Genomic DNA, 13,660 nt, shown 5'->3' with positions numbered 1-13,660 from the left:
TCTACAAGGCATTCCTAACATATTGAGAAAGATGACTCTGGAACATTAAAAATGTCCAGAGCACCCTCAAATTCATCTAAGATTAAATGGTACTCACTGTTGTTGCAATTTAGGGTTTTATTGTTTTGGAACCATGTGAGGTAACTCTGCCTGAACACTGGATTGCTTAGAACAATCCCAATCTTCAGCAGGATTACAGAGAGAGGAGAGACAGAGAGATCTTCCATCTGTTGGTTCATTAGCCACAATGGTCAGTAATGGGGCAGACTGAAGCCAGGAACCTGGAGCTTCATTCAGGCCTCCCACATGAGTGCAGGGGCCCAAGTACTTGGACCATCTTTTGCTTCCTTCCCAGGTCCATTAGCAGGGAGCTGGATTGGAAGCGGAGCAACTGGGGCTTACCTGGGATGCAGGCATTGCAGGTGGTAGCTTAACATACTACACCACAAGGACAGGACCAGTAGTATTTATTACAAATTTAAAATAGTAACTACTCCCGGCATTTTGTGGTGCAGAGTTAAACAGCCACCTGCAATGCTGGTATCCCCTATGAGAGAGTTGGTTCAAGTCCCAGGCGCTCCATTTCCCATCCGGGTCCCTGCTGATGTGCCTGGGAAAGTAGCAGAAGACAATCCAATTGCTTGGGCCCCTGCAACCCACATGAGAGACCGGGTTGGTGTTCGTAGCTCCTAGGTTCTGCCTGGCCGAGCCCCTGTTGTCACAGCCATTTAAGAAGTGAATCACCAGATGGAATATCTTTCTGTCTCTCCCTCTCTTTGTCACCTTGCTTTTCAAATAAATAAGATATTTAAAAAAAAAATAGTAATTACTGGAACAGACAGCCTAGCAGTTAAGATGCCAATTTAGGGTGCCCATGACCCACATCAGAGTACTTGGGTTAAATGCCCAGCTTCAGCTCCTTACTCTGGCTTCCTGCTGGTGTAGACCCTGGCTCAAGTAACTGTGTTCCTGCTACCCACTTGGGAGACCTAGATTGAGTTCCTGGCCCTGAGCTTCTCAGCCTCAGCCATTGTGGGCATTTGAGGAGTTCACCAGCAGATGCAGGTCGAAACACTCTCTCGCTCTTTCTCTCTCTCTCTCTCTCTCTCTCTGTCCATCTCCCCTCTGACTTTCAAATACTTTGTTTAAATAATTAAAGCACCAACTACTTCATTACCAATTAACACTCTGCATTAATCAACACAAAGCCATTATACTTCCCTGTATATTCTCTTGCTCTTAAAAGGACTATTTCACACCCTCTCCTCCATAAAACCACTGCTATTAGTCAGAGCTGATGGCCTGACTTCTTTTGTTGGTAAAGTAGCAGGAATGAGAAGCAAAGTGAGAAATGAACTCACACTCCCTCCCTACCACTCTAGCTACCAGCCTACCTGCATCTGTCTACGTACATGCTTCCACACTTTCTGTCACTCAGGATGAACTCTGAGTCTCTAAGCAAGACTAAACTCTCCACCTGTGTACTTGTCCCATTGCTTCCAACTCAGGGACACTGACTCAGCAATTGTCCCTTCTGTGGCTTGCACCAGCAAATTTTCCTCCTCTGTTGAATCACCGCTGAGAGCTTCACACGCATGCTGTAATATCTGTCATGGTAAGAATTAAACTGTTTCTCAGATTCTGTATCTCCCTCTGTTTCACTTTACAGTTGGAGGTTGCAAAAGGCTCTACCATCTCCACCATCTTTAGTTCCTCCCCTTCCATTCTGCTGCACCCACTGAGCAGCGTTTTACCCCCATTAGTCCACAGACACAGTTCTTCTTAGGGGCGTCAGTGTTCACCTCATTGTCAGCCTTGGTGCTCAGCTCCCATCCTCACCTGGTTGGACTCCTCAGCAGGAGGAGGTTGGTCACGTTCATCCTTGAAACTTTCTTCACTTGGCCTCTGGGCAAAGAGTCTATCCTGGTTCTTCTGCTACTTCCTGGTCCTTCCAGTCTTGGGTCTCTAAACACAGGAGGCTCCAGGACTCGGTCCTGGACATGTATTTGCAGTTTCCTCTCATGCCATGGTGATAGCTTACCAATCTGATGTTTTTAAATATCAGCTGTACATTGAATACTGCCAACTTCATATCTATAGTCCAGTTATGTCCCCAAACTCCAGCCTCATATATCCATCTCCTACTCAACATCTCCAGTTGTCTGTGCACTAGGTATGATAAGCATCAAGCATTCTCCCCCCGAAAAAGCCTGTGCTCTTCTGAACTCCAGGTATTCCCTGAAACAAGTTTGCTGTTACAGTCTCCCCCATGTCAGTGAAGGTACCCTCCTAAAGGTTGAGAGCTTTTTGCTCCAAGCAAAAGTCTTAGAAACATCCTTGACTGCTCTTTGTCACATCCCATAGCCAAATCATACACAGATTTCCTTGGCTCTTCTTCAGAATAAGTGCAGAGTCCAGTCACTCTCCACCCACTGTGGCTCCACCTCTCTGACTGGGCCATTTCCCACCTGGATTATCTAAACAGTCTCCCCACTGCTTTCCCAAGCTGGCTTCCTGGCTCCTTCCCTATCCTCCAGTAATTTATTCAACACAGGATCCAGAGTGCGGAGCCTGAGTAAGTCACTTCTCTGCTCAGAAACCTTCCAGGGCTTCTTATCTCAGAGAAAAAGCTCAAGTACCTACTCAGGCCAGAGAACTGCACACAGTCATTCCTTATCATCCAAGGGAGATTGGCTCCAAGATGCCTTGGGAATATCCAAATCCACAGATGCCCAAGTCTCTTATAAATGACAGGGGACTGTTTGCATATTACTTATGGATGTGCTCCCATATCTTATAACATCTAATGCAATATAAATGCCATATAGACAGGTACTCTGCTGTATTGCCTAGTGTATAGAGACAAGGACAAAAGTCCATGCATGTTCGGTACAGATGCGATTACAGATAGCAAACACAAGTCTGTGCTTGGTTGAATCCAAGAGTGCAGAACTGGTAGAGACTGAGGACTAACTACTGTATTCTCTGACTCCCCTTCCCTTCCTGTCTCCCCTCCCTCTTTCCACCACCACAGCCACGCTGGCATCTCCGCCACTTCTTTCTTTTAAGATTTATTTATTTATTTATTTATTTATTTATTTATTTATTTAAAAGAGAGCGAGTGAGTCAGAGAGACCCTTCTATCTGCTGGTTCACTCCTCAGATAGCCACAATGGCCAGGGCTGGGCCAGGCCAAAGCCAAGAGCCTGGGACTCCATCTGGGTCTCCCACACAGGTACAGGGGCTCAAGGACTTGGGCCCTCTTCCACTGCTTTCCCAGGTGCATTAGGAGGGAGCTGGATTGGAAGTGGAGTGGCCAAGACTCTAACCAGTGCCCATATGGGATGCAGGGTTGCCGGCCATGGTGGAATGGACTGCACCACAATGCTGGTGCCCTGCTGTTTCTTGAAAACACCAGGTGCTCGCCTACCTTCAGGCCTTGCATTTGCTGTTCCCTCTGCCTCTCACAAATATCTGCATGACTCTGAGACGCTGTCTGTACAAAGGTAACTGTGTTGGTCACTTGCCTGCCTACTCCCAGTGCTGTCTTCTGCTCTATCTTGCAGGAGGCCTGACTTCCATGGGCCATGTTTCTCAGCCCCCCCTTGTCAGGAGCTTCCAGATGGAAAGAGAGCCATCGGGAGGGAATTTGGGCTAATGGAAGGGGCAAGCCAAAGCCTCTTCCTCCTCCCTCTCTCCCTCTCTCTCCTCTCTCTCTCTCTTTCTCTCTCTTTCTCTCAGTGTCTTTAGAGCAGGTGCACCTACTCCATGGCCCCAGGTTCAACTGACTGAGAACCATTCCCAGGCTGGTAGCACCTTCAGCCTGGGGGCAGAGCGGGTAACAACTTTCTCGTATGAGGAATCTGGGTTGCCTCATTATCTTGCTTAACTTCTCCATCCTTCCATCATCTGTGTAACAGTTTTTGTGTATTAAATTCCCTTTTTTTAAGTTAGCAAGATCCTCTAGAGGGCAGCACAAATCCCAGTCCCTGCCAAGGAGTTGGAATCCACTCCAAGGTGCAGGATTGATGTATAGAATTTATCCAAATTCCCCTCGCCAGGCTTGACTGCATGGGAGCAAGAATGAATAGACCTCTGCATGTCAACCACTGGCCTCACTAGAAGGAATTCAGTATGAAGAAGTCAGCCAGCCAGGGCCTCAAGTGCCATCCCCACCTCCAGGCTCAGGAGCAAAGCAACTTTGGAAAATGTTATTCTAACCTCTCAGCCTCAATTTCTGACTTTAAAGCAATAGCAATAATAATGATGGATTTGGGGGCAGGTATTGTGGCACTAAGCTGCTTGGGATGCCTGCATCCTGTATCAGAGCACCTGGGACTGAGTCCTTCCTCCACTTCCAGTCCAGCTTCCTGCCAATACCCCTGGAGGCAGTGGACGATGGCTTAAGTACTGGGGTCCCTGCCACACATGAGGGAGACCCTGTTGAGTTCTGAGTTCTTGGCTTTGACTTGGCCCAGCCCCAGTTGTTGTGGGCAGTTGTGGTAAAATAATAGGTTTTTAAAAACACATAGTTATTTTGAGGATTAAATGAGACACTTCTTAAAAGTTTGTGGGCCGGCGCCGCGGCTCACTAGGCTAATCCTCCGCCTAGCGGCGCCGGCACACCGGGTTCTAGTCCCGGTTGGGGCGCCGGATTCTGTCCTGGTTGCCCCTCTTCCAGGCCAGCTCTCTGCTGTGGCCAGGGAGTGCAGTGGAGGATGGCCCAGGTGCTTGGGCCCTGCACCCCATGGGAGACCAGGAAAAGCACCTGGCTCCTGGCTCCTGCCATCGGATCAGCGCGGTGCGCCGGCCGCAGCGTGCTGGCCGCGGCGGCCATTGGAGGGTGAACCAACGGCAAAGGAAGACCTTTCTCTCTGTCTCTCTCTCTCACTGTCCACTCTGCCTGTCAAAAAAAAAAAAAAAAGTTTGTGGAAAATAGAATTAAGTTTGTGTGGGTACAAAAATGTTTGAAATTCTTACATATGTTGGGACTTCAAGAAGTTGATGCGGGGTTGGTATCTGGTGCATTGGTTAAGACACTACTTGGGATATCTTCATCCCATGGTTTGTGTCTCAGCTCTGCTTCCAATCCAGCTTCCTGCTAATGCACATTCCGGGAGGCAGCAGGTGATGGCTCAAACACCTGGGTCCCTGATACCCACCCAGAATGAATTCTAGGCTCTTGGTGTTGTCCTGGTCATCTCAGCTGGACCCTTAGGTCCCTTCTGATGGCCCAGGATAGCTGCTCCCTGCCAGTGCCATTGGGGTCTTAAATTTACCATTGCTACTCTTGGGGATTCCTTTGTACCCTCAACTCCCTCACCAGCTGGTATGGCCTCCATCTCACATCCATGTGTTTCATCTTTTTAAAAGATTTAGTTATTTATTCTGAAAGAGTTACAGAGCGAGAGCAAGAGCACTATCTCCCATCTGCTGGGTCATTCACCAATCGGTCGCAACAGCCAGCACTGGGCCAGGCCAAAGCCAGGAGCCAGGAGCTTCTTTTAGGTCTCCCACACGTGTGCAGGGACCCAAACACTTAGGCCATTACCTGCTGCTTTCCCAGGCACATTAGCAGGGAGCTGGATAGGAAGTGGGGCAGCTGGAACACGGACCGGTTCCCTTACGGGATTTTGCAGGCAGCGCCCTTACCTGCTAAGCCATAACGCCAGCCCCCTCACATCCCATGTGTTTCTATGGGACTGTACCAGCCTAAGACGCAACAGACTCACTGTAGATGTTGAATTCCTCTCAGACAGTGTTGCTGTTTGTATCTTGCTGGGTCATTTACTCACCTTTCACTATTTAACTGCAGTTAATTTTCACATAATTGTGATAATTAGCATTTTTATAATAAAAAGAGACTGATTTCTTTACCTTAATTGGAAAAAAAAGAATTTACACGTTTGAAAAGGAAGATTTTCTGTTCTGAACCTCTCAAGAGTTGTTATTATTTAGAAATTGTGTATTATTTTTCTTTCTAAGCCTCTTTTCATCTCCTCTCCTGCAATTCAACCCACGTAATTTCCATGAAGGAAGTGGAGTGGTATCATTTTACAACAAGAAAACAGTTAAGAGTAAGTCAAATTAGTTGCCAGATATTGGGACTAAAATTGAAGTTTCTTAATACTCCAGTCAAAGATTTTCATATTAAATCATTATCTTGTCATTATTTTATTCTTCAATTATTCCTTTCCTTTGTTTTCAGAAAAATTTAAAATATTAGTGCTACAGTTCAAATGTCTCCCCAAAAGTTCATGGTAACCCAACACTACTATGTTAAGGGTATTCTGAAGCGGGGCCTTTAGGAGGTGACTGGGATTAGATGGGGAAGCCCCACGAGTGCATAGCTGGCTCTGTAAGAAGAGGACGAGACTCCAGCTGGCACCCCTGCTCTGCCGGGTAAGTGGTGATACAGCAGGAAGGCCCTCCCTGAAACCAAGCACGTGGCAGTGGCATGCTCTTGGACTTCCCAGGCTGCAGAGCTATAAGCTAAATAAACTTCTTTTCTTTATAAATTAATCAGCCATAGCAGCATAAAACAAAGAGAGCTGATAATATGCCTTCCAGTCCCTTGACTCAGAAATGCCAAGAACACATGTTCGTATGCCCCTTATTCTTCATCTCAAATATTTCTGATTTTTTGCAACCATATTTTTCTGTCCCTACCATCAGGATGAGAAAGAAAATGCACCTGCCTTCTGTCTTTGTGGCTATTTAACCCTGTGATTTTCACTCCATTATCACCGTTAAGTCTTCGGGTCCTCTATCTAATTTCCACCTAGAAATGTTCATTATACTCAATGGTTAACTCTTCCAAATCAGCTGAAGAAAGAATTACCAGGCCTCATGGGCTGTGGGCTGTACATGCTACTAGGTCCAATCCTGATTAAAACCTCCTCGTCCTGAGCTTGGTCTGGGTCTACTGTCTCTGTTTCCCAGGAGCACACGGAATGAGAAACCACACCTTCTGGCCATCACCAGCTGACTCAATCAGCACAACTCTTCTTGCTTGACTCACTCACATAACCACAAGTACGCAAGTTGATCCCTGGGATGCTGAACAGTGTACTTAAAGCTCCCTTCATGATTTGTCCTATTTATTACTGTGTCACAACTTTATTTTTTTTTCTTGGACAGGCAGAGTGGACAGTGAGAGAGAGAGAGAGAGAGAGAGAGAGGTCTTCCTTTTCCGTTGGTTCACCCTCCAATGGCTGCTGCAGCCGACGCACCATGCTGATCCGAAGCCAGGAGCCAGGTGCTTCTCCTGGTCTCCCATGGGGTGCAGGGCCCAAGCACTTGGGCCATCCTCCACTGCACTCCTGGGCCACAGCAGAGAGCTGGACTGGAAGAGGAGCAACAGAGACAGAATCCGGTGCCCCGACCAGGACTAGAACCCGGTGTGCCAGCGCCGCAGGTGGAGGATTAGCCTACTGAGGCGCAGCGCCGGCCACAACTTACTCTAAAACTTTAGGGGCTTAAAGCCACTGCCATTTGAGTCTACCCCATGATTTTGTGTGTCAGGCAATTCTGACCTGATAACCTGGAGGCTTCACTGATTCCTCTGAACTTTGGCAGGGATGGACAGAAAGCTGACCTTTGCTAGGACCATCAGTTGGCTTCTCCAGGGAACTTGTCTTAGGGTAGCTGGGTGTTGAGGGCAGGGCTTGCCGGGAGAGTGTTCTGAGAAGGTGGAAGCATCCAGTCTCTTGAGAGCTGGGATCAGAAAGGAGCACAACATCTTTTTTGCCATTTCCTATTGGTCAAGCAGTTACCTCAGCAGCCTATGTGGTACAGACTGTGTGGCCACCTGCAACCTATCACAAACTTTATTCATCCAGCACTCGTAGAGCATGCAGTATGGAGCAGGCTCTGTGTAAGACTCGGAATATGGAGGAAAGTTAACACACTAAGAAGTTCACTGGCTGGAGCAGAAGCAAAAATGTTTTATTGTTCTTATTCACAATCTTCTGGAGATTCTCTAAAACAACACATTAATGAAGCCCAGAATAACTTTTAGGAAAGAAATGTAAATGAAAAAGAGAAAAAAATATTCACTAATGATCTCCATTTGCTCGTAATTCAAATGTCTATTTGAGTCACAACACCTGGCACACAACTGAACTGTGATGTGGAGCTGAAGCTTCAAGTGTTACAGGGAATAAGTGGCAGTGATGACTTCTTTGGGGAGTGGCTCTTGTGCATGCGAAGAAGAAATTGTAGTCATGCTTAGTGATTGTGGGACATATTCCAAATGGCTTCAGTTCACGTCCGCAAGGCAAGCGGCTAGGCCACTTATCTCCATGGCAAGTCTGTCAGTCACAAATCAGAGAAGCCTCACTCCTGTAACACAGTGTTAGGATCATAAAGGAAAGACAGAGCATTCATATTCACCTTCCAGGGAGAAAAAGGAAAAATGTTGTTTCTAGTTTGGCAGCCTTCCAGCCAGGGCGTTGCCTTACCCTCCAGCAGAGCTGTTAGGCATGAAGCTGCTTAGCTTAACACACGGGTGTGTAATGGTTGTTTAACATTTGAGATTTCTAGCAAGAGTCTCAGAGAATATGGTCATACTGTGGTAGGCTACCGTGCTCATGAAGCAAAAATGTGGTAAAGAGATTTTGGCTGTGGAGAAACTGGGTTTGCTTCTGCCTTGTAGGGAGGTTTTCCAAAGGTCATGGTCATTAAAATCACTGACCCGCAGTCCTTTTCCTGAATGCCTTGTTCTCCTGGGTCTCTGGGCTTTACCCATGTTGCTCTGTCTGCCTGTGTCTTAGCCTTTCATCATGATAACAAATACCCAAGAGAAGCAATTTATGAAAGAGGAAAGTAATTCTTTATTTTAATTTTTAATTAGTTTTTAACAAATTCAGTGTGATTTGAGAAGTTATTTTTTTTTCATGGAGTCAAAACAGGAGGTTCACAGTCCAAGACTGGGTGACCTCTTTGGTCTGATGTCTGCTGCAGACAGCAGGAAGAGGAGCAAGTGCAGAGGAAGGATCATACGGTGAGCCAGGAAGCAGAGCAACTGGGCTGGCTCCGGTTTGTATAACCAACCCTTTCAGGAGACAACCCCTGATGACCTAAGGGTCTCCCGGTAGGCCCACCCCCTAAAAAGCATAATTGGATCAAGCCCCCACCCTCTCCTAAGAGCAGCACCCTTAGGCCACACCTTTAACATATTGGGCCCTTGTAGGACACCAAAGCTAATGTCCAAACGGTAGCACTCTCCTGGAACAGGAAAAGGGAAAGGAACACACAGAAGGACGTGGGGACTGGAGGAGTGGCCTTAGGACATCCATAGTTGGAAAGTACATGGTGTTCCCAGCAGTGATGCCAACAACAAACACTGTTGTTTAGAGAAGAGAGAGAATGATGATGACTCAGATGGTAAGAAAAGCCTCATGTAAGGTATGTGAGCTTTGGGTAAACAGAGATGTCAAAGACATGGCTGTGATTCCAGCCAGTGTTTTTGAGCACCTCCATTATGGTAGTCATTGCCTGGAAATGAGCCCACCATGGGAGCAACACACATTAAGGAGACCTTGAAGAGACTGACCAAGTACTATGTTTGGAGAATATTAGGAGATAATATTAGGAACACAGGAACAGGAAAATTAGAAGTCTTGAGTCCTTTTCTGAAGCCTTTAAGGCCAGTATTTCTTTTTCTAGAAATAGAAATTTCTTTGTTTGCTTCAAAGAACCCTCAATAAATTTCTTTCCAAAAGAAGAATCTATATGTCACAGAAAATAAACAACAGCCCAGCACCTGCATGCTACATACATCTCTGTTGTCATCATTGTTCGACATCATTTATAGCCAGAATCAAATGCCTAGTAGTTCTTGGCACCTGTCCCTGCATTCTTTGACTTTTCATTCTTATATATTTCTTGGTTTAGGTTTGATTTGAACCATGCATTGCACAAATGACCTTTAAAGTATTATTACAATTGTATGGGTGAGCAATTAGGAAATGAGGCCTAAACAATTTCTAGTGTTGTATTTTTTTTAAAGATTTGTTAATTACTTGAAAGGCAGGGTTAGAGAGAGAGAGAGAGAGATCATCCATTTATCGGTTCACCTCCCAAGTGACAACAATAGCCAAGACATGGCCACACCAAAGCCAGCAGCCTGGAACTCCATCCAGGTCTCTAATGTGGGTGGCTAGGATCTAAGCACTTGGGCTATCTTCTACTACTTTCTCAGGTGCACTAGCAGGGAGCTGGATTGGAAGCAGATCAGTCAGGACTTGAACTGGCATCCATATATGATGCTGGTGTCACAGGCAGCATCTTAATGCACTGTGCCACAATGCTGGCCCCTCGTGTTGTATTTTCCTAAATCACATTATTAAATTATTCAGCGTACTCTAAGGAGATGAGGCTAGGAGAAGGAAGAATTTGTAACATGTGTGGATCAGTCTCCAGAAGATGGAAGATAATGACAATCTCTTGTCTTCTTTCCATTCCTCAGTATCCCTGTTCTGTCATGTAAGGCCCACCTCAAATTCAGCTTCCTCTGTGCTATTTACTCTAACCTTTCCAACCTTAGCTGATAATTTCCCTCCCTGATCTCCTCTTCTATGTATATCATTATTTCGTTCTCTCAACTGTTGTTAGAAACTAGTAAGCATTTGAGGACAAGAAGTAAGTTCTATACATCTTTTCTATTACTTAGGGTACTGCTAATACATAACAACCAATACTTATTGAGTATGTAACTGTGCCCAAGGCTTTGTGTGCTCTTCTTTATCTAGTTCTCATGATCATCCTTTGAGAAATTGTGCTATTATCACCCACACATTACAACAAGGAAACTGACAATCAAGGTTCTCTGCAAGTGATTGGGGAATACCAGATTTGAATCCAGGTATTTTAATTCCAGAGTCCATAGACACTACTGCTTAGAAGAATAAAAATAGCATTTGTTGAATACGTATTGCATCCATGGATTATTCCCTGTATTTTTCACACATATCTCTATTATCGTCCCTATTTTAATGAAGAGGAAATTGAAAGGTAGTGAGGTTTGATAGCTTTGTCAAAATAATATAGTTAATAGGGCCTAGAACATGAATTGGGTCCAGTTAAGACTGTCTAGAACTCATGGAAACTGAAGATGAAGTACACAGAGTCCTTTGCTTAATGTAGGGATATTTTCCCTGTATCCACAATCTTGTTTCTAGGATTCTCTTCAACCGTTTATTCTATGATAGTTTTCCAATGCCTTAATGACCCGAGGCTAGTCTTAGTATCTGCCTTAAAACACGATCTTCTGAGCTAGGGCAAACATCTCAACTGGGACATGATCTGGCCACGTCCAGATCTGCTCTCCTGACTGAAATCATCAGGTCCTGAAGCCGGATCACTGCCACCCACTTTCCCGTGGCTTTCAGTCCCTGGCAATGCTCACCAGTTCAGTGTTCTGCTCCAGTCCTTGAAGTGACAGTGTTAGGATTCCCATCTCCATAGTGAGTGGGGTTATTAGTTAGGAATGTAACTGGTGATGGCTTCAACAAAAAGGAGGTTATAACTCTCACACAGCAGCAGTCTCTTGGCATTGGTTTAGTGGTATCTCAGATTCACCTGGCCTTTTCCAGTTGGTTACATGGTTGCAGGCAAGGTAAGAAGGGGAAAAGGGCTGTGCCAGTTCTGTGCCTTTCACAGAAAAGAAGAACAAGTTTTCCCCAAAGCATCTCCAGCAAATCTCCCCCTCTCTCCCATTGGCTCCAGGGAGTCACATGGCTCCCACTACACATAGCTCTCTTCCTACAAGAGAAGCTAAGAATTCATGGACTAGGACTGCTGGGCTAGCTTAGTCCTTACCCAGCACATCGCCCATGGCTGGGCCCATGCTGCCCAGGACAGCAAAGAACAGGACAGCGAAGAAGGAAGAAAGCGGTGCTGGCTGCTGGCGTGAACACCTAACGGTGCCTGCGTGGTGGAGCCGGAAGCTCCCCTGCAGCTCTGCAGCTAACAGCCCAATTTGCTTGGGGATGAAGTCAGTCTTTGGGCAGCAACAAATGCATCTCACCACAGCCTCCCTCCCTCTCCTCATTCCAGATTTCCACTAGAACTGAAGTCCATTCATGAAGAGAAGCCATCCGTTCACCTGCTTTCTCCAAGTCTCCATCTCTGGATCACACAGCCAGCTGTAACTTGCCGCAGTCTGAATGGCTCCCTGATCTTGACACCCAAGAATGACTGTAATTGGAGCCAACATTGTGGCATAGCGAGTAAAGCTGCTGCTTGTGATGCCAGCATCACATATGGGTGCTGGTTCAAGTCCCTGCTGCTCCACTTCTGATCCAGCTCCCTGCCAATGCTCTGGGAAAAGCAGCAGAGGGCAGCCTAAGTGCTAGGGCCCCTGCACCCACATGGGACACCCAGAAGCAGCTCCTGGCTCCTGGCTTTGGCTTGTGACTGGGGAGTAAACCAGTGGATGGAAGATTTCTCTCTCTGTGTCTCTCCCTCATTCTCTGAAACTCTTTCAAATAAATAAATCTAAAAACATTCCCTTCTATATTTCAGTATCATTCTTCTTGATTTTGGACTTGGGACTGGATTGGGTTGTGGTCCTGAATGATTTAGCTCAAGTTCTCTTCCAGCTGGGAACTCAGCATGTCTTGAAGCATAGCCCACAGCTTATGACACATAATACATTACAAAGTAAATTCCTGTTGAATTGCCTTGAATATTTAAATTCCTGGGGTGTCAACTGCTATTACTGACCTCAATGGCCATTATCAGAAATGCCATTAAAGAAGTATCTCCTTCAGTAAAGATTTGTAGCAAGTTAACTTCTCTGTATTAGGAACTATGGTCAAAGATAAATGAAGTTCTATTTTTTAAAAAAGAAACTATTGGGATTTTCATACATTGAATAATGAACCACAGCAACAAACAGGCAGTGACAAAGGAAGATAAATCTGATGTTGGGTTGGTCTGCTGCTCTCTGTTCAGTCTCTACCGAATATTGATGACTGAGGGTTCAGATAAAAGAACTGAGAGGAGAACATTTTTAGAATAACAAGGGAATAAATATGCTAACATCGTGTCTGAATCTTGGTATCTATATCCAAGAAACATCCTCATCTGAAGAGTATCAATATATGCTTTCTTTTACTCAGATAATATGAATCATTTGAAGATTTATTTCTTTGAAAGGGAGAATGATAGAGAAGAAGAGAGGGAGAGAAAGGGAGAGACCCATGTTCCCTCTGGTTCACTCCCCAGCTGGCTGCATCAGCCAGGGTTGGGCCAGGCTGAAACTAGGAGCCAGGAACTCAAGTACACAACCCATCGTTTGTTGCTTCCCAGGTGCGTTAGGAGGGAGCTGGATCGGAAACATAGCAGCTGGGGCTCAAAGTGGCACTATGGTGAGAGATGCAGGCATCCCAAGAGACGGCTTATCCTGCTGTGCCCCAACACCTGCCCTGATACTGAGAAGTGATTAACCTGCCAGGAATCAGAGCTAAGAATGTTTGGGTCTAAGAACCATATTCTTCTAGAGTCCTCATGTGTGTACATCCCTGCAATTTGGCGAACTTTTTATATTCCATTTTCTTCTGTAACTGACATATTGTCTATATCTTATTAAAAGCCATTTTTTTTTCAAAAGATACGATTTTGGGTGGGAAGCAGGAATAGCCCAGAGGGGGTT

The 13,660-nt window shown here is 45.7% G+C and overlaps 1 long non-coding RNA gene across 1 annotated transcript; it reads left to right on the top strand.

Moving 5' to 3' along the window:
- The first annotated feature begins 5,603 nt into the window (after positions 1-5,603).
- Positions 5,604-12,618, top strand: LOC127484645 (uncharacterized). The gene is made up of 3 exons (XR_016226560.1): positions 5,604-6,077; positions 6,943-7,068; positions 12,061-12,618. It is a non-coding gene; the product is annotated as an uncharacterized LOC127484645 (long non-coding RNA).
- Positions 12,619-13,660: the final 1,042 nt, after the last annotated feature.

This window comes from Oryctolagus cuniculus, chromosome 20, assembly GCF_051225735.1.
Source record: "Oryctolagus cuniculus isolate XC-2025 breed Fujian yellow rabbit chromosome 20, ASM5122573v1, whole genome shotgun sequence".
NCBI lineage: Eukaryota > Metazoa > Chordata > Mammalia > Lagomorpha > Leporidae > Oryctolagus > Oryctolagus cuniculus.
This window is presented reverse-complemented; position numbering and strand designations above follow the sequence as displayed.